At 48.6% G+C, this 21,516-nt stretch overlaps 1 protein-coding gene across 5 annotated transcripts in view; it reads right to left on the bottom strand.

The window, feature by feature from the left end:
- Positions 1 to 12,662, bottom strand: part of TMCO4 (transmembrane and coiled-coil domains 4) — a 91,171-nt gene extending 78,509 nt beyond the window's left edge. For 2 of the 5 annotated variants that reach the window (XM_038531774.1, XM_038531777.1), the window contains exons 1-3: positions 12,596 to 12,662; positions 6,556 to 6,662; positions 2,607 to 2,702 (exon numbers count right to left, since the gene is read on the bottom strand). The gene's annotated coding sequence lies outside the window, so the exon portion shown is untranslated. Of the gene's footprint in view, positions 1 to 2,606; positions 2,755 to 6,555; positions 6,663 to 12,595 lie in introns of all 5 variants that reach the window. The other 3 variants (XM_038531775.1, XM_038531776.1, XM_038531778.1) reach the window with 3 other exon arrangements.
- Between the last annotated feature and the right edge of the window lie 8,854 nt (positions 12,663 to 21,516).

The following is a 21,516-nucleotide window of genomic DNA, read 5'->3' as shown; positions in this document are numbered from 1 at the left end:
ATCCTGCAGGGAGCTTGCTTCTCCCTCTGCCTATGTCTCTGCCTCTCTCTCTCTGTCTCTCATGAATAAATACATAAAATCTTTTTTTTTTTTTTAAAGAATAAATAGCCTTTTAATCAGAGAAACGAGGTGGCCTGTCTCTATCCACAGGGGAGAAGGAATGTGCTTAGTGCACAAAACGCTGCGATCAGGGCAAATTGGTTCATTTGTTCAACAAAATACACCCTCGATATCCCATAATCCATTCTCTACATAGCAGCTGGAGTGGCCTTTTTGTCATGTATACCAATCATGTCACTCACCTGCTTAACAGCTTCCAAAGGCTTCCCCTCACCACAGGACAAACACCAATCCCCTAAGGATGGCCCCTGCCTGCCTTTAAACTCCATCTCATGCCCCCAAACCCGGCCTGCCCACTATGCTATGGCCACACTGGCTGTTGCTGGGCTTTCAAATATACCAGTTGGGGGCTGCCCAGGTGGCTCAGCGGTTTAGTGCCGCCTTCAGCCCAGGGCCTGATCCTGGAGACCTGGGATTGAGTCCCACGTCGGGCTCCCTGCATGGAGCCTGCTTCTCCCTCTGCTTGTGTCTCTGCCTCTCTCAATCTCTCTCTCTCTCTATGTCTCATGAATAAATAAATAAAATCTTTAAAAAAATATATATATATATACCAGTTGGTCTGTCCTCCTGCTGTCTCCTCTGCCTGGGACACTCTTCCTCTGACCTTCACATCACTCTGCTTCAGCCTGAATGTTACTTCCTCTGAAATGCCCTCCCTGATTTCCCAGGCTAAAGTACTCCTCTATCCCAGTACCCTGTTCTATTTTCCTAATACTTATTCCCACCTTAAATAATATATATTTAGGGGTGGGGAAAAATGATATATATTTAAAGTATTTGTTTACCTGTATATACGAATAGAATATAAGCTTCTTAAGGGAGGCCCTTGGTTGGTTTTTTTTTTTTTTTTTTTTTAACTATTATGCCCCCAGCTCTCTGAACAAGGCCTTGGAATATTACAGGCATTCAATAAGCATTATGCTAGATAAATGAATAGGGGAAAATGACATGTGATGCCCTGTCTGGGTCTTGGGGCAGATCAGGTGATAAACTGACAAATTCGCTGCTTACATCCTGGTGGGAGACAGGGTCCTGAGACTGAGCTCCATGTTGGGCTATGCGCTTAGTACAGATTCTAGTTGAGATTCCCTCTCCCTCTGCCCTTCCCCCTAGTCATGCTCTCTCATTCTCCAAAGTAAATAAATAAATAAATAAACAAACAAACATCTAAAAAAAAAAAAAACCAACACAGCAATACATAATAATAATCTAAGTAACATGCCCAAGACTACATAGCTAGTTAGTGGTGGAACCAAGATTCATACTCAGGTCTGATGGTAGGATCCACGCCCTTAACAAGTTGGTCAGGAAGTAGGCATCTGGGAAAACAATCAGGGTGAGGGGATATGAAGTGTCGGGTAGGAGGGGGTGACAACAATAGGCAGTTACAATGCGAGGTACCAGCAGAGGTCCGCAGGAAACAAGGGGGGCAGCCCTGTGGTTGGGTGGGAGAGGGCATTCCGTAGAAGAAACTGTGCCGTGGTAGAGACAGACAAGTAAACAGATGATGACAAACCAGGAGGATAAGCACTGGGATGGGGCCAGGGGGTGAGGTGGGGTGAGAAACATAGATGGAGGGAAACAAACAGGCCTACAACCCAGAGCTGGCTTCTAAGGTGCCACCGTCAGGGGTGGGGTGGTAGGAAGAGCGTGTTCTGGGCTCAGGGGACAGCATGTGCCAACTTCCAGAGGCAGAAGAGACAAGATGCTTTTGAAGAACCATGAAGATGCTTAGTGTAGCCAGGGCTTGGACAAGTGGGTGGGCATGGAGGGGTGGGAGGGAAGAAATGAGCGGGTGGGGAAGCTGCTGGGGGGCACCATGCAGAACCAAGTTGTTCCAGCTCTGGTGTCAGACTTTATTTTTATTTATTTTTATTTTTAAAGATTTTTTTATTTATTCATGATAGACATAGGGAGAGAGAGGCAGAGACACAGGCAGAGGGAGAAGCAGGCTCCATGCAGGGAGCCCGACATGGGACTCGATCTTGGGTCTCCAGGATCACACCCTGGGCCAAAGACAGGCGCTAAACCGCTGAACCACCCAGGAAGGATCCCTGGTGTCAGACCTTAATTGTAAAGGCAGCAGCCATGGGGAAGCTGAGTAAGGGTTTGTGGGACCTCTTGGGACTAATTTTGCAACTGCCTGTGAGACTATAATTACTTTAAGATAGAAAGCTTTCAAAAAAGCAGCAGGATGTCTCTACAGAATTTTAAAGAACTTTTCTTAAGTTCTAGAGAAATGAAAAATAAATATCCACCTCACCCCAAATGAACGAGTCCATTTAATAAATGCCCATGGGCACCTACGTGCTGCCAGGCATCATCCTACACGCCGTAGGACACAGCGGGAGACACAACAGACAGCAGCCCCCCGCCATGGAGGTATATTCCAGTGCGGGAGACAGACAATATGCAAAGATTTAAAACAAGATGATTTTAAATAATGGCAAGGATTTGATGAAAAAGAAACCTTAAGTAACACTTACCCAGATTTCAGGAAATAGTTGTGGGCCTCCCGTCTCTGTGTCTGAAAACAGGCTGTTCAGCTTCTTGAAGGTTCTTGGAGGAATATGCAAATTGCCCTGGGGGGAGCAAACCAGAAAAACCAGCCTATGGGTCCATAGGGTGTGGGATCTGCAGGAGGAGAGAGAGATGGGCTAGCCCCAGGTTCAGGGGAGCCTCCCTACTACTTACACTCCTCTGGGGCTTGGCCCCAGCAGCTTGCCCTATTTGGGATGCCTTTTCTCAGCAGGGCTGCAGGCTGCGGTACCCACTGAGCATAGCCTGGGCACTTGGCATAGGTTGTCTCATTTAATATTCCTGTTTTTTCTCACTCTTCATAACCTGAGATGTGGTTATAGCGCCCAGCTCGGTGGTTAGCCTGGCAGTAGCCACCAGGCACCCCATCTCCTTCCTCTCTGTTCCTGGTGCCCCAAGCACTCACCTGCCACGGGGTGAATGCTCAGAAGACGTCTGTTACCAGGGCGCCTGGGTGGCTCAGTTGGTTAAGTGTCTGCCTTTGGCACAGCTCATGAGCTTGGGGTCCAGGGATCAAGTCCCAAGTTGGCATCCCCACTCAGTGGGGAGTCTGCTTCTCCCTCTCTCTCAGCCCTTCTCTCCTGCTCCTGCTCTTGCTTATTTTCTCTCTCTCTCTCAAAAGAATAAATTAAAAAAATCTTTAATAATTAAAAAAAGATGTCTGTTACTGGAATGAATGAATGAACTAGGTTTTAGGCTTGAGGAAGGGCTAGATTTTCTTGCTGATTCTCTTCCCACAGGCACTCCTGTTCTTATAACTTTGATCGAGCCATCAGATGAGGGAGGGAGATGGGGCAGGGGCCAAGCATCTGGAATTGCCCAGAGTCTCCCAAAACTTCAAATAATCTGAGTTTCACCCTAATGGCCACTTTCCATGCCAAAGAACCAGAATATTATTTTCTGCCTCTTTAATATTTTTTTAGAGATTGTTATTTTTATTATTTCTTAAGATTTTATTTATTTGAGAGAGAGAGAACACGAGTGAAGGAGGGGCAGAAGGAGAGGGAAAAGCAGACTCCCCACTGAGCAGGGAGCCCAATGTGGGGCTCAATTCCAGGACCCTGGATCAGGACCTGAGCCGAAGGCAGATATTTAGTTGACTGAGCCACCCAGGTGCCCCGAATTCCAGGTATGTTTTTTTAAAAAAAGTTTCACGGAACAAAAAGATCACAAGGAAATCTCTCCAAATGTTAATGATCGTTGCCTCTGGGGGGTGGAGCTGTGGGACTAGAAGTAATTGTTTTTTTTCTTTCCTATTTTTCTGTATTTTTAATATATGCCAACCTGAGCACATTAGTGCTTTCATAATGAAAAAAAATTAAATTAAAACAATTTTGCTCTCAATCCCCAGAAGAGGAGTGCCTTATCTCAGAGAGCCCTGGCCTCGTGTGGACCACCAAGCCTGTGGGGCTGAGGTCACAGTTAAATCCCATTCCACTGACCAACAAACAAGTCTTTATAATCAACAAAATGGACAAGGGGTAGCATGACAGGCTAAGGCAATCCCCATCTATCTGTGAAGGTGTGATGGAGGAGTCCTTGGTTCCAAACCTGCGGATTGTCTCCTTGGATGGGCTGCGCCCCCAAACCACTTCCAACTGAGGGAGTGTGGATGCAGCTGTGGGGCTGGGAGATCTATCACCTAAAGTGTGTACACTGGTCAGCAGGGGACTCTACCCCCTGGACTGATTTGGGATCAGGATCTGGTCTAAGTTGAGCTGAGATTCCCAAATATGTCTGAGAAGGTAAACTGATTTCAAGAGGGTGTGAGAGGGACACCTGGGTGGCTCAGTGGTTGAGCATCTGCCTTTGGCTCAGGGCGTGATCCTGGGGTCCTGGAATTGAGTCCTGCATCCGGCTCCCCGAGGGGAGCCTGCTTCTCCCTCTGCCTGTGTCTCTCATGAATAAATAAATAAAATCATAAATAAATAAATACATAAATACATAAATAAATAAATAAATAAATAATAAATAAATAAGAAAAAGACCAGTGGTGACTCCATGTCTTGGGGCCACCTATTGCGCAGAGAGCTGGTCCAGCAGCACCCAGGGCCAAGGAGGTCACTGATGGACACAGTAGCTACCAGGGGTCTGTCCCTGTCTAGATGCTGTGGAGACTCCAAGGAACTCTGAGAAAGGCCTGTATTTGTCCCAGAAGAGCACCAACTGGCAGGGAGAGGACATACGCATGGTGAGAACCAGCAGGGCCAACGCTCACCCATGGCTGGACTGCTAAGCCCAGGCCCAGGACGGACAGGCGTTACACTGGAGTGGGCCGTGGCATGCTGGTCTATGATTATGAGTTTCACCGAGCCAGCTCTCTTACCTACAGCCAAAGGAAATGCTGGCCGAGCCATTATTGTCAGTAGTGAGGGGAGAGAGCCACTCCACACCTGTCCTCAGCTCTGCAAGCATCCACAGCAGGTGCTCAACCATATTTGTTAAGTAACACCATGAACAACGCAGTGGGATTTCTCCTCAATGAGATGAAAAATCCCAAAGTCAGCGTTGAGGAAAAAACAAATATGATCAATGCCATCCTGGAACGTCCTTTAACTCATCCTTAAAGCTCCAGGACCTGAGCCTTTAGGGGGTCACGTGCAATAATGAACTTCTTTTGTGTTTCTTACACACCAATCTGTTATGCTTTTTACCTCTTGGAGCAGCCAGTGAAGGTCAAAGTCAAATTTGATGTGTATGTCCGTGCATGGGGCAGGTGGGGACAGGGGTTCTCTTTCTTTCTTTTTCCTTCTTTTTCTGGTGAACTGGTTAGAATTGAGTTTGGTTCTTTTCTTTTTTTTTTTTTTTTTTCATTTCTAAGAGAATTTATTTATTTATTTTTTTTTTAAATTAATTTATTTATTTTATTGGTGTTCAATTTACTAACATACAGAATAACACCCAGTGCCCGTCACCCATTCACTCCCACCCCCCGCCCTCCTCCCCTTCTACCACCCCTAGTTCGTTTCCCAGTGTTAGCAGTCTTTACGTTCTGTCTCCCTTTCTGATATTTCCCACACATTTCTTCTCCCTTCCCTTATTTTCCCTTTCACTATTATTTATAATCCCCAAATGAATGAGAACATATAATGTTTGTCCTTCTCTTTCCCTCCCTCCTTTCTCTCTCTTTCTCTCTTCTTTTCTTTTCCCTTCCTTCCTTCCTTCCTTCCTTCCTTCCTTCCTTCCTTCCTTCCTTCCTTCCTTCCTCTCTCTCCCTCTATTTATTTATTTATTTATTTATTTATTTATTTATTTATGATAGTCACACAGAGAGAGAGAGAGGCAGAGACACAGGCAGAGGGAGAAGCAGGCTCCATGCACCGGGAGCCCGACGTGGGATTCGATCCCGGGTCTCCAGGATCGCGCCCTGGGCCAAAGGCAGGCGCCAAACCACTGCGCCACCCAGGGATCCCTCTTTCTTTCTTTTGAAGGGCAGAGGGAGAGGGAGAATTGCAAGCAGACTCAATGCCCAGCCCAGAGACCAATGCGGGGCTGGATCTCACAACCCTGAGATCATGACCTGAGCTGAAATCAAGAGTCAGGACACCCAACTGACTGAGCCACCTGGGCACCCGTACAGTTGAGTTTTTAGATGAGCCTGCTGTACAGTGAAATAAGCATCACAGACGGGAGAACGACAGTGTTATGGGAGGGCTGGGGACTAGATGTTCTGGAGCCGAGGAGAAAGAAAAGCATCCTTCACAACAAATAGCTATGGCATTGTTCTTAGGCCAGAAACTCTGAAGATGGTAGTTCAAAGTTCAGACACACACAAACGTGTACCCAGACACACAACCTTGAGATGGTCCTAGAAGGGAGGACTCTAGGCAGTCCCAGTTCACTCCCTCACCCCACCCCCCTCCAGCATTTTAGGAGAGAAACTCATTCATTCTATACCTCTCTCTGGTAGTTAAATCGGAAGCCAGTGGTACATGGAGCACTCAGGAGGTCTCCATGGCAACAGTTCCAACACAGAAGAATCCAGAGGCTTTCGGACAGTCCCCCTACAGACCAGAAGAAGAAAGGGATGTTGGCATACAGGGAGAGTCCCTGTCCCATGACGCTTCAGCAGCCTGGACGATGGGCAGGTGGTGAAGTGGGGTGACAGGGATGGGCGCTCAGGTTGTGTGACATTCTGTGCATATTATGGCCACTCCATTCCTCCCCCACCAGTCTCCTGCTCCATCTGCTCTCTCCCATCCCATCTACCACGCTGTGGCCAGAGAGCTCCATTTCCACTCGGAAATCAGATCATGTCCCTTCTTTGCTCCAAACCTCCACTGACTCCCTTCCCAGAGTCACAGTTCTTCCAGTGGTAACTGCGTCATATGCAATCTGTCCCCTGGCCTCTCTGTCCTTGTTCACTGCTGTCCTCCCTTCACTTGCTCTATCCCAGCTGCACCTTCCTCCTTGCTGCTGCTAGAGACCACCAGGCATGCTTTCACCTCAAGGCGTTTGCACTGTCTGTTCCCTCTGCCCAGAATGCTCTTCTTGCCCTCAACCACATGACCAGCTCCCTTACCTCCTTCTTGTCTCTGCCCAAATCTCAGCTCATGAGACCACCCTGCCCCTGCCTTTCCTCCCAATCCCCCTTCCCTGGATGCTTTGCTTGGTCTCCTGCACGAATCACTGTCTGACATACTAGATCATTTCCTTGGTTACACCTGTTGCTTACTGGCCACCTCTTTCTGCCGTTATGCCAGCCCAGCAGGCACTCAGAAACATCTGTTGAATGAACGGTGGTTTCTACTTGGGAATAGCTAAGACATAACGTGAGGCACATCTGTTGAGGACAGAGGTGGAGGGGACATGGCAAAGGTCCCAGTTGATCCACTGGTTTTCAAACTGCCCCATAGGCCCCCAGGGACTTCTCTTACTCTGGTGGGCAAGACAAAACACGGTGGGGATCCTCAACGCCCCACATTCAAATGATAGCAGTAAATAATCCAGCAGTACCACTTTTAGGTATTATCCATCCAAAAGAAATGAAAGCAGGGTCTCAGAAAGATATTTGTTGTGCACCCATGTTCACAGCAGCATTGTTCACAATAGCTAGAAGGTGGAAGCAACCCAAGTGTCCGTCAGTGGATGAATGGATGAACAACAAAAAGGCAATATATCCATATGATGGAATATTATCCAGCTTTTAGAAAAGGAAGGAAATTCTGACATAGTACCACATGGATGAACCTTGTGGACATTGCGCTAAGTGAAATCAGCCAGTCACAGAAAGACAAATACTGTGTGTGATTCCACTTCCGGGAGGTACCTAGAGGAGTCAACATGATAGAGACACAAAGCAGAACGGTGGGTGTCAGGGGCCTGGGAGAGGGCGAAACAGGAAGTTGTTTAATGGACACGGAGTTTCCGATTTGCAAGTGGAAAGGTTCTGGAGATGGGCTGCACAGTGATGTGAACACGCTTAACACTACTGACCTACACACTTAATGATGGTTAAGATGGTGAATATTGTGTTATTTTTTTAAAACAATATTTTCAGGTAAGTACTCCTCCCCACGTGGGGCTCAAACTCCCAACCCCGAGATCAAGAGTCACACGCTCTCACCGACCGAGCCGGGCCAGGCGTGCCAGTAAATTCTGTGTTATTTTTTCACAGTTAAATTTTTAAACATTATAACAGTGAACGCTTGGTAGATGTTAGCCACCGGCCTCTCCTTTCCATCCATCATTTCTTTTCCTCCCAACAGTCCTCCAGGGTAGGTGCTATTATCCCCCATTTATAAGAGGACAGAGAGGCCCTGAGAAATGAAGTCAAGGTCACCCAGATGGAAGGCACCTGGGTCTTGGCCCGCCGCAGCCATCTCCTCTACGATGCCACACGGGTCTCTGGCCGAGCTGCTGGCCTGAGGAGGCCCAGGGGGTCTCAAAAAAGCCACCAGCTCAGACGAATCTCACTCGCGCCCACCTGTCCACAGGCTAACCCCCCACTTCTCAGCCTGCCCCAAGCACCTCTGGGACGGACCTAACCTGCCTTCCCAGGGTCATTTTCTTCCAGCCAGGCCTCAGTCAAACCATACCACCTGCTGCTTCCTGCCCGCACTGGGGTTTCCACCTCTGACCTCAATTCTGCTGACCTCCCGGTGGGTCCTCATGCCAAATGGTGTCCTTTTATCGAAAGCACAGTTTCATAACAAAATCCGAGGTGGCCAGAGGTTTCCTGTGGGTTTATTCTCAGGAGCCCATTCCAGCCTCACGACAACCTCATGAGGAAGAAACAGTCACTGTCCCTATTTTACAGATGGGAAAACTGAGGCTAGGGGAGGTGAAGGCCACACGGCTGGCAGGGCCAGGATGCAGCCCACAGGCCTATGTGACTTCAAACCCCGAGTTCTCCACTTTACTAAAGGGGCCCAGGGACCACCATGGGCCACCCTGGATTTGGTCAGCTGACCTGGGGCCTCTTGCCTCTGAAGCCCCTGGGCTTCATCTGCGCAGCCCCTCACCTGCCTGGCCTAAGTGCCAGTCTCCCCACCTGGGAGGGAAGTTAAGGCCCAGGACATCAGTGCTTCCCCCAGGCTCGCCAGCAGAAAGAGCAGGCCCTGCGTCTCCTCCCTCCCAGCAGACCCTGCGTGGCTTTCTTATCAAATTTGCTACCACCACACAGTGGGCCACGGGTTTACTGGTCTGTGGTCTCTGTGTCTCTAGAAAAACCTTCACCAGGGCAGTGCCTATGTGACTTTCCTTAATGTACCCTGGCAGAGCAGGGGCTCGATCCCTGTGTGTCACATGAATGAACGAAGGAATGAACAAGTGAACACCTACCCCCACAACTGCAAAATGACTTCAGCCTTATATATTTTTTTCATCCTGCCTTCCCGCCTCAGCTTACATATTCACACACACACACACACACACATATTTGAGAGAGAGCACGTGTGCACACAAGGGAGGGGAGGGGCAGAGGTAGAAGGAGAAGCAGTGTCCCTGCTGAAAACCGAACCTGACTCGGGGCTGGATCCCAGGACCCCGAGATCATGAGCTGAGCCAAAGTCAGACGTTTAATCGACTGAGTCACCCACAAACCCCTCAGCCTTATATTTTTGAAGAAAGACAAAACAGTTTTATACAAAGCGAGGTTCCCATATTTGCTCTTTGCTCAAGAGATACTCCTGGACGTAGGTTTCATTACTGAGCACCTCTCAGCAAACTCAGTCCAGTCCTGGAAGTCAGGAGGGTTAGAGTTGGGGTGGCATAGAGGGTATAGGCAGAAATTAGCCCCCAAATGAGGACACAACTCCCTCCTGAACCAAACCTCCCACACACCTGGGGCTATCTTGTAGTGTGGGGTTGCGCTCAGATCTGAAGGATAAGGAAGGATGAGGAAGTGTTAACCTGGGAAAAGGGAGATAAGGGAGGAACGGTGTTCTAGAAGAGCATGTGCTAAGGCCCAGCATGCCACAAGCACAGACGGCTACTAATAAAGTGGTCTGAGATGTGGCTGGAGGTACAGGCCAGGCTGCACGGGGTCTTATGGACCATGTTAATGGATTTGTTCTTTGTCCTAAAAAACGCAGGAAGCCACAGCAGAATTTTGAGCAGAGGGTGGTACAACTGAATTGGTCCGACTGTCCATGTGGAGGGTGGCTAAGTAAAAAAGTGGACTGGCCCCCCCTCCTTCCTTCAGCTCCCTTCGGCCTGCTAGAACACATTCCAGGCAGTGAGCCCCTCATCATTCTGCAGCCCTGGATTATAATGTACAGCAGTGTTTACAAAACACACAGGCCATAAAGGACATGGTGATAAGTCACCTACTGACATTTCTCAGGTGTCACATGTACGGGCCCAAATAGCTGGTCCTGCCTCTGCAGCCCGGTAGCACCAGTGCGGGGAGACATGGCTTCGGGCTCATGGGAAATTCTCTAGACTCCAACCTTCACCAGCTTCCCAGGCTGGGCTACAGTAACCTACTTACTCAACGGTGGCCGTCCGATTGCTCCTGGGCCTTCAGTCAAAAAGCAAAAGAGGCTCCCGGAGTGTCAGACATAGGGCCTTTGTGGCTTCAGCTACTTTCATCCTCATGACAACCTTAGAGACAGTATTTTACAAATGAGGAAACTGAGGGCACAGAGAGGTCACGTGGCTTGTCCAAGATGACTCAGGAGGTCACTAAGCTAGGACCTGAGCCTACATCAGTCTGCTATTGCACATGTGACAGCAACGGCTGTGGAGGCTGAAATGCTGTGTGGCAAACATTCCGTTTCTTGAGCCTGGCAGGGAGCCTCAGCCTTCTTGCTTGGAACTCAGCCACCTCCACCTCTACCTCTTATATTTCTCTACTGAGAGCGGTAACAGGTTACCAACAGGGTCGCTGGAGCCTCTAAATAAATACACCCTTGCTTACATCTCTGATTTGCCAAGGCCTCTGCTATAGGCCACACTTTGGATCACGCTTTACCATTTAAGAAGCATTCTGACATGGTATCATCAATGCCATGTACTTTTATGACCCCCATTGAACGCTAATGAAACAGAGGCCCACAGAGGCGATACGACATATCCAAGGTCACACAGCTATGAAGTGGCAATGCCAGGTTTCCAGACTCTGAGGTTAGTTTCGGGCTTCCTTTGGACCATCCTCTACCCACCTAGGTCTCCCCACCCAATCCCTGGGGAGTCAGGGAGCACACTCATGGTGGCTGGGCAACTCGAACAAGGCCCATGAGGCTTTGATGTTCATTCTCTCCCTGCCCTCTTCACATATGTCACAGTTGATAAGATTCCAGTGGTCTGTGTTCTCTGCCCAGCCCTCCCCACCCCTCCACCCCCTGAATGGAGGGCACTGTTTTGTTCTACTCTTCCTACTGTACTCCCCAAGGGCAACACTTGTCTTGTTCACTGCTGTATTTTCAGTAAACAGTGCACCCACTGGCACACAGTAGGTGCTCAATTAACACTTGTCTAATGAATGAACGGATGCCCCCTAAAGCTTAAAAGAGTTTCGTGTTTTCTTCAGTGAAATGAATACTGAGTCAGGGAAAAGAGAACATGTTAACTCCTACTTTGTGTTAGGCAGTGGTCTCTAGGCCAAGACCCAGAATCTAGCTGTGCTCCTAACTCTGACTCCAGGGCAGAGCAGAGAAAGAGCACCGTGAAAGCCTCCTTTGCCTCTGTGCCAGGCCCTGGGTCAGGTTCTGGAGTCAGGTAACCCAGGTTCTTAAAATGTTCTCCTTCCTAGGGGTGCTCTCTTGGGGAGGTCGTCTCTCTGAGCCTGTTTACCTCGCTGTTAAATCCCCCCCAAAGTCAGTAACAGTAATTCTTTTCTCACCCTACCAACAGGTGGCAGGGTGGGAAACACGGCCCCACCTAACTAGGGGCCTGAGCTCCCTTCCAGAAGGAATTCCCAGCCCTCTTTTGGAGTTCCCAGTTCGAATGTGTGCGATGAGCTCACAGGGCGGTAGGGGCGAGGAGAGAGGGGATGAGGGGTGCCGGAGGCCTTCCCCACCGGTCCCTGGAGGGGCCTCGTGTGACAAGAGAAAGCGCAGTGACCCTGTGTAACCTTGGGCAAGTTCCTTGGTCTCCCCGGACCAGAGCTGCGTCCTCACTTATCACGGGAGGTGCTGGGCGACCTTCCCGGGTTCAGAGCTGCAAGCTGGGAGGCAGGAGATGCCTGGGAGCTCCGCCCGGCCTCAGTTTCCCCACCTGCCGCCCTACGTAATTTCTAAAGGTATTTTCAGCCCTGAAAGCAACAACCAAGCAACAACCAGGCAGCCTGGACTCCCGGCAGTCAGCGCTGGGAGTCGCGGGCAGCCCCTCCTCGGGAGGCTCGGCGCCCACGGGGCGGAGGGCAGGGTGGGGGGCAAAGGCCCGCCGGGTCGGATCGGGCCTTGCGGGAGCAACCCTCGTGAGGCCAGAGGCGGGGAGTGGCGCCAGCGTGGACGAACTCCGCCCTCGTCCCATTTGAACCCCTGCTCCTTACCTGGCGGCGGTGTCGGCGGCGGCTGCAGCAGCGGAGGCTCCGCCTCCTCCCACCCCGCCCTCCGGCCCGCCCCAAGCCCCGCCCCTCAGCCCCGCCTGGCCCCGCCCCCGCCCCAGGCCCCGCCCCGGCCCCGCCCCCTCGGGCCCACCCGGCCTATTCTCCAGCCTGCGCTCCCGGCCGCCCCGCCCCGCCCCTCCAGCTTGGCCCCGCCCCTCCAGCTCGGCCCCCGCCCCGCCCCTCCATCTCGGCCCCGCCCCTCCAGCTCGGCCTCCGCCCCGCCCCTCCAGCTCGGCCCCGCCCCCCGCCCAGCAGGTCCCGCCGCCTGCGCAGACCTTCCCGGGCGCGGGGGCTGGCCTTCCGGGCCCAGGCTCGCTTGCTGAACGCCCCAATCCGGCTCTCCCTGCCGCCACCCTGCAACAGGGGTGCCGGCATCAGGAAGTGACAGCCCAACCGGGGCGCGAAACGCGGTGTGTGGGCCTTTGCCTTGCAGGAAGCAGCAAGACCTCAGGGCCGGAGAGGGGCCCTGCCAGGTTCCACCTTGCGCCACTGCTAGGACATTGCTAGTCGCGCTGGCTCTGATTCTTCCTTTAGCTTGTCTAACGCCAAGTGTGGGCCACACTCGGGGCCTTTGCATTTGAGGTTCCTGTGCCTGGCACTCTGTTTCCAGCTTTGCATTACGGTGTCCACTCAGGGTGGTGTCTGTGGGTCTTCCCTGACCACCCAGCACATTCAGTCATTGGACACATATTTACTGAACACCTGCTATGTGCCAGGTACCGTTCTGAGCACAGGGGATCACACCAGTTTCCACTCCCGTTCTATTTTAATGGTCGTAGTTAACCACTCTGGAATTAATTTCTTTCTCTGTTTGCAGTTACTTAAAAAAAAGAAAAAGATTTTATTTATTTATTCATGAGAGACAGAGAAAGAGGTGGAGACATAGGCAGAGAGAAAAGCAAGCTCCATGCAGGGACCCCGATGTGGGATTTGATCCTGAGACCCCAGGATTACACCCTGGGCCCAAGGCAGAGTCTCAACCGCTGAGCCACCCAGCTGTTCCTGTTTGCAGTTTATTGTCTGCCATCTCCACTAGAATTTAAAGACTCTGGGTGTAGGAGTCTCTGCTGCCTTGTCCTCTGCTGTGTGCCCGGTCCCAGGGACTGTGCTGGGTACTTGGTGGATGTTTAGAATTTTATGAATGCAGAATTATTCATTGTGTATCTGAAATTGAAATGTAACTGGGTGTCCTGTATTTTATCTGGCAATCCTGCTTGAGCCCCACTCCCAGAGATTCTGATTCTGTTGGTCTGGAGCCTGGCCAGGCATAGGCATTGTTCACAGCTCACCAGGTATTTCTGATGTGTGCTTAGCTTCAGGAACCACTGAGCTTGTCTATCGATTTTATTCTTTTTTTTTTTAATTTTTAATTTTTATTTATTTATGATAGTCACAGAGAGAGAGAGAGAGGCAGAGACATAGGCAGAGGGAGAAGCAGGCTCCATGCACCGGGAGCCCGACGTGGGATTCGATCCCGGGTCTCCAGGATCGCGCCCTGGGCCAAAGGCAGGCGCTAAACCGCTGCGCCACCCAGGGATCCCTCGATTTTATTCTGTATGAGGTGGAGACTAGTAGAAGATCCTGGGCAGTGATGTGACATGATCTCACCTTTTACACAGATCCCACTGGTTCCTTGCAAGGGCAGAGATAAGAATGGACACAACTGGTTAGGAAGCTGTTGCAATATCCAGCTAGGGAAGGGGCTTATATTTGTTGAGTGCCTACAATGGGCTAGGCATAATAAAAGTATATAATGGAGGCATATATTATGGAGCCCAGCCCCAGGCCTACCAATGTAGAATTTTTCAGGTGTGTAGGAGCCTAAACACTTCTATTTTTAACAAGTTCCTCTGGTGATTCTGCTGATTAGTCAGGTTTGGAACAACCAAATGATTGGATTCGATTCTCGTAGAAATAACCATGAATACTGTTTAGGGCATAGTACCCTGTGGCTGGCTCTACATGGTTTCCATGCTTACTTTATATCATTCAATCCTATGCAGTTGATACTATGATTAGCCCCATTTCATAAAGGAAGGAACCAAGGCTCAGAGTGGTTAAGTAACTTGGCCAGTGTCACCAAGCTACCAATGGCAGAGCCAGGATTTGATCGCAGACTTGGCTTTTTCTGCTGTCTCGTCTTTCCATAGGTTTAAATATCAATACAGGTTCAGAGATATTTAGAGGAGTTTCAGATCATGAATTTCCCAGCAGATGAAGGCTTCTTCATTATGTCCCATAGATGTCTGTCCTTCCAGGATGTGGTTGGGGCTGGCCCGGCATTGGTGCTTCTTGAACAGAACTGAATTATGGGGTGATGTTACTGAAGGCAGCCCTGAATCCCTTACTGTGGAGTATCCTTGTGATGCCTTCAGGCTAAGCTTGAGACCGAAGGGCCCAGGAGATTGTTTATGGTCCCTTCTTTCCTTTTTTTTTTTTTTTTTAAGATTTTATTTATTTATTCATGAGAGACACACAGAGAGAGAGGCAAGACACAGGCAGAGAGAGAAGCAGGTTCCCTGAGAGGAGCCCAATGTGGGACTTGATCCTATGAACCCTGGGATCATGCCTGAGCTGAAGGCAGACGCTCAACCACTGAGCCACCCAGGCATCCCTGGTCCCTTCTTTCCTAATGACACCCAGAATAAAACAGAAGTGCCTTGGGGAAGGATGGGAGACACCTTCAGAGGAGGCCTAGGGTGGAGGGCATGGCAGATGGTTTGTGGTTACCATGGATATTGTGATACTGTTGAGCAATCTCTTGTTCATGTTTTGAAGGGTTCTTTGACCCAGTGAACTGGACATCATTTTGTTAGTTGGACCATCAAATGGCCCAATTAATTGGAATCGGTGAGGCTAAGTGGCAGAGTGGGTTAATATTTTCTCCCTTTGTTCTTATGCTCTAGTTTTGTAGCTCTCTGCCATATCTCTTACACAGAGGCTTGGGTGACGACCTCTGCCTGCTTCTTAACTAACAATGCTTTACATTTGCCCCCGGTCTCATATTTTCTAGTGGAGGATGAGACCCACATCATCAGTGGTACGTGAGATATCTTTAGCTGGCGTGAGAACTTGCATTAAATCTCCTTGGATCATACATGAGAAAGTTATTCCCTTCAAGCCTTATTCCATTGAGAACACAATTTAATGCTATCGAATCTTTCTTTCTTTCTTTCTTTCTTTCTTTCTTTCTTTCTTTCTTTCTTTCTTTCTTTCTTTCTTTCTTTCTCTCTCTCTTCTCTTCTTTCTTTCTTTCTTTCTTTCTTTCTTCTTCTCTTTTTACTCTTTTTTTTTTTTAAAGATTTTATTTATTTATTTATTCATGAGAGGCACACAGAGAGAGGCAGAGACACAGGCAGAGGGAGAAGCAGGCTCCTCACAGGGAACCCGATGTGGGACTTCAATCCCTGAAGCGGGATCATGCCCTGGGCCAAAGGCAGACGCTCAACCACTGAGCCACCCAGGTGTTTTTTTTTTTTCTTTCTCTTTTTAAAAAGAGACACAAAGACATAGAGGGAGAAGTAGCCTTCCTGCAGGAAGCCTGATGTGAGACCCGATCCCAGGACTCCGAGATCATGACCTGAGCCAAAGGCAGACTGAACCACCCAGGTGCCCCTCTTTCTTTTTCTTTTTCTTTTTCTTTTTCTTTTTCTTTTCTTTTTTTATTTTGAGGTACAATTTAAAATACTTGTTTCTTATAAAGTAATAAGGCCATTAATTAAACTCCTATTTAAACCATTTTTTTGTGACTTACAGGTTCACAAACAGAACTGAGGTACAATTTAAAATACTTGTTTCTTATAAAGTAATCAAGCCCATTAATTAAACTTCTATTTAAACCATTTTTTTGTGACTTACAGCTTCACAAACAGAAAGTATATATGTATATACACACACATATATACACACATACCATATATATGTATATGTCCATATATACATTTACCTTTCTTTTAAATAACATTATTGAAAATCTTTGATGTATAAAATTACATGACTTTAATATTTGATATTTTGATGTATGTATACCTTGCGAAAAGTTCACCTTGATCATGCTAGATAGCTTAATTCACCACTTTTATACAATTAATATTTGTGTGTGTGTGTGTGTGTGTGTGTGTGTTGAGAAAGTTTACTTTAAGATCTATCCCCTTAGGAAATTTCAAGTCTCCAATATAGTATTGCTACCTATGGTCGCCGTACTATACATTAGATCTCTAGAACTCATTCATCTGGAGCAACTAAAACTTTGACCTTTGATCAACGTCTCCTCATTTCTCCCTTCCCCCTGCCCCAGACCCTGACAACCACCATTCTACTCTCTGCTGAGTGTGACTATTTTGGATTTCACACAGGAGTGATATTGGTCACTATTTGTCATTCCGTGTCTGGCTTATTTTACTTAGCACAACGTCCTCTGGGTTCGTCCTCTGGGTTGTCACAAATGGGAGGATTTCCTTCTTTGTTGAGTAATAATCACTGTACTCCTCTAACATTTGCTTATCTTCCTTTTTAACAGAGGAAGACTAGGCCTCAGCTCAGAGCCTTTGACTCTCTGAAATACTGAGTTAGGATTTGATCCTTCTGTAATTTATTTACTTAATAGCCATTTTATTTTGGCATGAGCTCAGATTGACAGGAAAGTTGCAAAGGTAGTACAGAATTCTTACCTAAGAACCATGTATCCACCCTCTTTCTCCTGTGTTAACATCTTACAAACCATGGTACGTTTGTAAGGACTAAGACACCAATATTGGTAAATTACTATTAACTAAAGTATGGACTTTATTTGCTGGTTTTTCTACTAATGTTCTTTTCCCACTCCAGAATCCAATCCAGGATACCACATGCCCTTAGTGGTATTTATTTATTTTTTCAGTCTTTTTTGTTCATTGAAGCATAATTAACATAGAATATTATTTTAGTTTCAAGTATACAGGGTAGTATTCAACAATTCTATACATTATTCAGTGCTCGCTACAATAAGCGTACTCTTCATCCAACCCCCCACTCACCTCTCCTCTGGCAGCCATTAGTTAAAGTCTGGTTTTTGGTTTGTCACTTTTTCAGTCTTGATCTCATTTTTAAAAGTTTTTTTAAAAAATATTTTCAATAATGCAAATTTTTAAATGGGTGGCAGTGATCTATTTCCCTTTAAAACATTAAGCAAAGAAAAATGGATGATTAAAAAAATCTATAATAGTAAAAGTGGCATGCAGATATGGTAAAAATTCTTAATTCCCTCTGGGTTGATTTCACCTGTAAGAAAATCTTCCCCATGGGCTGGTATGGTGGTTATCAGACAGATGGATGGTCTTCCAGCCAGGCTGGCTTCTCTCACTAGTCTTGAGAACGTATGTTTCCCTTAGGATGGTCGGCCACTGTGGTAAATATCAGACACGGACCAGCACGGTGGCCCAAATCATGACACTGTTGACTCATGAAACATAAAATCCAAAGGGAGGTGGCTCCAGAGTTGGCCCAGTAGCTCGGTGATGTCAGCAAGGACCTAGACTCTTTCCACCTTCCATTACTCAGCATGTTGGACTCCTCTGTCCTGTGGTCCAAAGATAGTTCTGTCAGTCATACACATCCTTCAGCAGTTATGTTCAAAAGCAGGAAAGTAAAGGGGAGAAAGGGAACCCTCTCCAGGAGCCTTTCCTTATGGGCTTCTCCCCCATGGTCAGGGTGGAAAAGATTTCCTGGAAGCCCCCTTGCTGGGATCATATATCTATCTGCATCACATGACCATCCCTGGCTGCAAGGGAGTCCGGGAAAGCAAGGCTCTGGCAAGGAGACAGGCTCAGATCCCTATAGGTGGGAACAAGCCAGTCCTAACACTTGTGGAGCTCAGGGCAAGAACATGAGATGAAGCCCACATGAAGAAGCAAAACATGTCCTGGCCTTCCAGCCTGGCAGATACACGTTGAGAATCACGTGGAAGATCAGTTGTGAATTTAGAATCCTTTGACTCATCAGCATTCCATGCCAGGATGTGGCTCCTGGCTCGCTGCCCACCTTCCTTCTCTCTCATTCCCAGTTCCATCCTATACCACGTGGGGTCTTGCACATAGCTGTGTGGACACTCCAGCCCTCGCATCCAAGCTCTGCCTGCCCCTCCCACAAACAGCCACTCCTTGGCTACTCCTCAAACCCAGGAATGTGGGTACTGGCTGTACCCTAGGGAGAATGGGTCAGGGAAGAGGCTCATTCCCGCAGGCTGGAAGTGAGCTTGGGGCTGCTTGGACAGGGAACATTGGGGTGCTACATATCCAGAGTGTGGGCTTCGATGGGCACATCTTCCTGGTTTTGTAGTCTCTCTCCGTTGGGATGGGCATGGCTGGATGAGGGTCTAAAGGATGGGGCCCAGAGCGGAGACTGCTCTTGCCAGTGATGATCGGACACCTGGCTGCCCAGAAAAAAGTCAGGTTTCTCTTAAGGCAGGAGGTGGAAAGGCTGTTGAGTAGGTAGCCCTCAGTGTCCAGGGTAAGTTCGATGGTCTTTTTTTTTTTTTTTAAGAATAACTATTTTTTAAAATTTATTATTTATTTATTTATGATAGTCACAGAGAGAAAGAGAGAGGCAGAGACATAGGCAGAGGGAGAAGCAGGCTCCATGCACCGGGAGCCCGATGTGGGATTCGATCCCAGATCTCCAGGATCACGCCCTGGGCCAAAGGCAGGCGCCAAACCACTGTGCCACCCAGGGATCCCAAAGTTTGATGGTCTTAAGTCTTATTGACCCCTCCCTGCCTCTCTAGGGCCTAACTCAATGCATGGTATATGGTAGGTGCTCAATACTTACTGAATGATCGAATGCATAATGAATGAATGGATATCACTATCAGTGGTGTTTGAAACTGCCCCGCATCCCCCTCACACCAGGATAGATGCAATTGGAGGCCAGAGTCTAGAAGGGAAGCCCTGAGGGAGCTTGTTCAGGATCCATAGTGGAACAACAGCCCAGAACTCCTGACACCTTGCGTGCTGTACCCCATCCTACCATGCTCACCTCTAGTGGACACATCCTTTTCAGGTTCATAGCCAGACTCTCCTCAGGGCCTGCCAGCAAGGGTCTGCTGTTGCCATTTCAGAGTTTCAGGGCTAGGGACTCGCAGGCCAAGCCCTCCCTGGACAACAGTGGACCTCTACCACCTGGCATACAAGCGCCCTCACCATCAGGCCTGCCTTCGTCCCCTGAGAAATCCCCAGCTCAGACAGGTCTGCTCTCTGCCCCCGAGTATACTGTTTATATTTCCAGCTTCTGTACTGTCCTCACACTTCCTGCTGCCTGCGTTGCTCCTCATTCAGCCCATTTTTTTCCTGGCTGTTCAAATCAAATCCTCATTTCAAGCCCCAGCCAGTTCCTGTAGCCTTTCTGAGGCTCGCCTTGGCTGCCCCTTCTTCGCGTCTGCCCTAGGAATTCACATATGTTGTGTCCTGCCCTGAACACTCTTCCATTTAACATTCAACAGTGGTCATGGGCCTCACCAGGCACCAGATCTTATGTTGGGGGAAGGGATAAGGAGGTATCAGAATTCTCTGGGTAACTAGCTTATTTAAAGAGAGATATGAAAATATATGATGGGGGTCTCATGGGCAGGCAGGAGAGGAATGGCAAACAGCTAGGACCTATCAAGACTGGTGATTGGGAAAGTCAGGACATGAGGTTTCTCTCTTGGCCTCCAAGAGGCCATGTGGCCTCCCTCTTGCCTGCCTGTGAGTTTCAGCTCCATTAGTCACTGGCATTCAGCTCCCTACCTTTGACATGCACATGGATCCATATCAGCTCCTTAACTTTCACTGCACGTGACCCTATAACTCAAGCACATGCGAATGAGTCAGGGTTCCTTTAGGTTACAAGAGAAACAACCCCATCAAAATGGTGCAAGCAAAGAAAGGGCATTTTTTAAAAAGATTTTATTTATTTATTCATAGAGACACAGAGAGAGAGAGAGCGGGGCAGAGGCACAGGCAGAAGGAGAAGCAGGCTCCATGCAGGGAACCCAACGTGGGACTCGATCCAGGGTCCCCAGGATCAAACTCTGGGCTGCAGGCAGGTGCTAAATCACTGTGCCACTGGGGCTGCCCAGAAAGGGCATTTTTTTTTACTTATGTAACTATTGAAAAACCCATCAGGCATGCCTGATTTGGGTACTCAAATAATATGATTAGGAACTTCTCTCTAGTAGAGAGAAAGCTGGGTTCAGCTTCCCTCTGGGTTGGCTTTGCCAGTAGAAATAGCTTTCCCTTGGAGGTGGCAAGACTGACACCAGAAAGTCAGCTATGGTGGAGAAACCACTCCCTCCAGGTAGCTCCAGCAAGATTCCTGGGTAAAGCTGTCACTGGCTTAGCCTTGAACCAGACCCTGTGGCCAGGGCATACAATGCTTTGACCGGCAGATTTGGGACACATAGTCTTCCCTCAAAAGACAAATATGGTATTATTACCATGGGAACCCACCTGGACAGAGATTGGATGGGGAGGAGGCCAGCCAATGAGGGTGGAAGTTCACCTCTAATTAATTAACTGGGGTCCAGATGGGGGATTGGCGTACACACCTGCTACTCACATCGGTTCTCTGCTGAGCCATCAACTACTGTCTGTCTCCCCGGTTCCCCTCATCCTTCTGCCAACAGCGCCCTCCTTTGTCCCAGGTCCTCTCCTCCCCCATCATGAGATTCTACTTGGGACTGCCAGACACAGCCCCGCTGGTCACAGAGGAGGGCATGTGACCCAAGAGGACCAATCGGAGTCCTTCCTGTGGGATTTGTCATCATTTACCAAAGGAAGAATCTTGTCTCTTTCTTTCCGGAGGTGAAGCGAGGAAGACATCAGCAGGAGATGGTCAAGTTTCCAAGCTAA

Source organism: Canis lupus, chromosome 2 (assembly GCF_011100685.1).
Source record: "Canis lupus familiaris isolate Mischka breed German Shepherd chromosome 2, alternate assembly UU_Cfam_GSD_1.0, whole genome shotgun sequence".
Lineage (NCBI taxonomy): Eukaryota > Metazoa > Chordata > Mammalia > Carnivora > Canidae > Canis > Canis lupus.
This window is presented reverse-complemented; position numbering and strand designations above follow the sequence as displayed.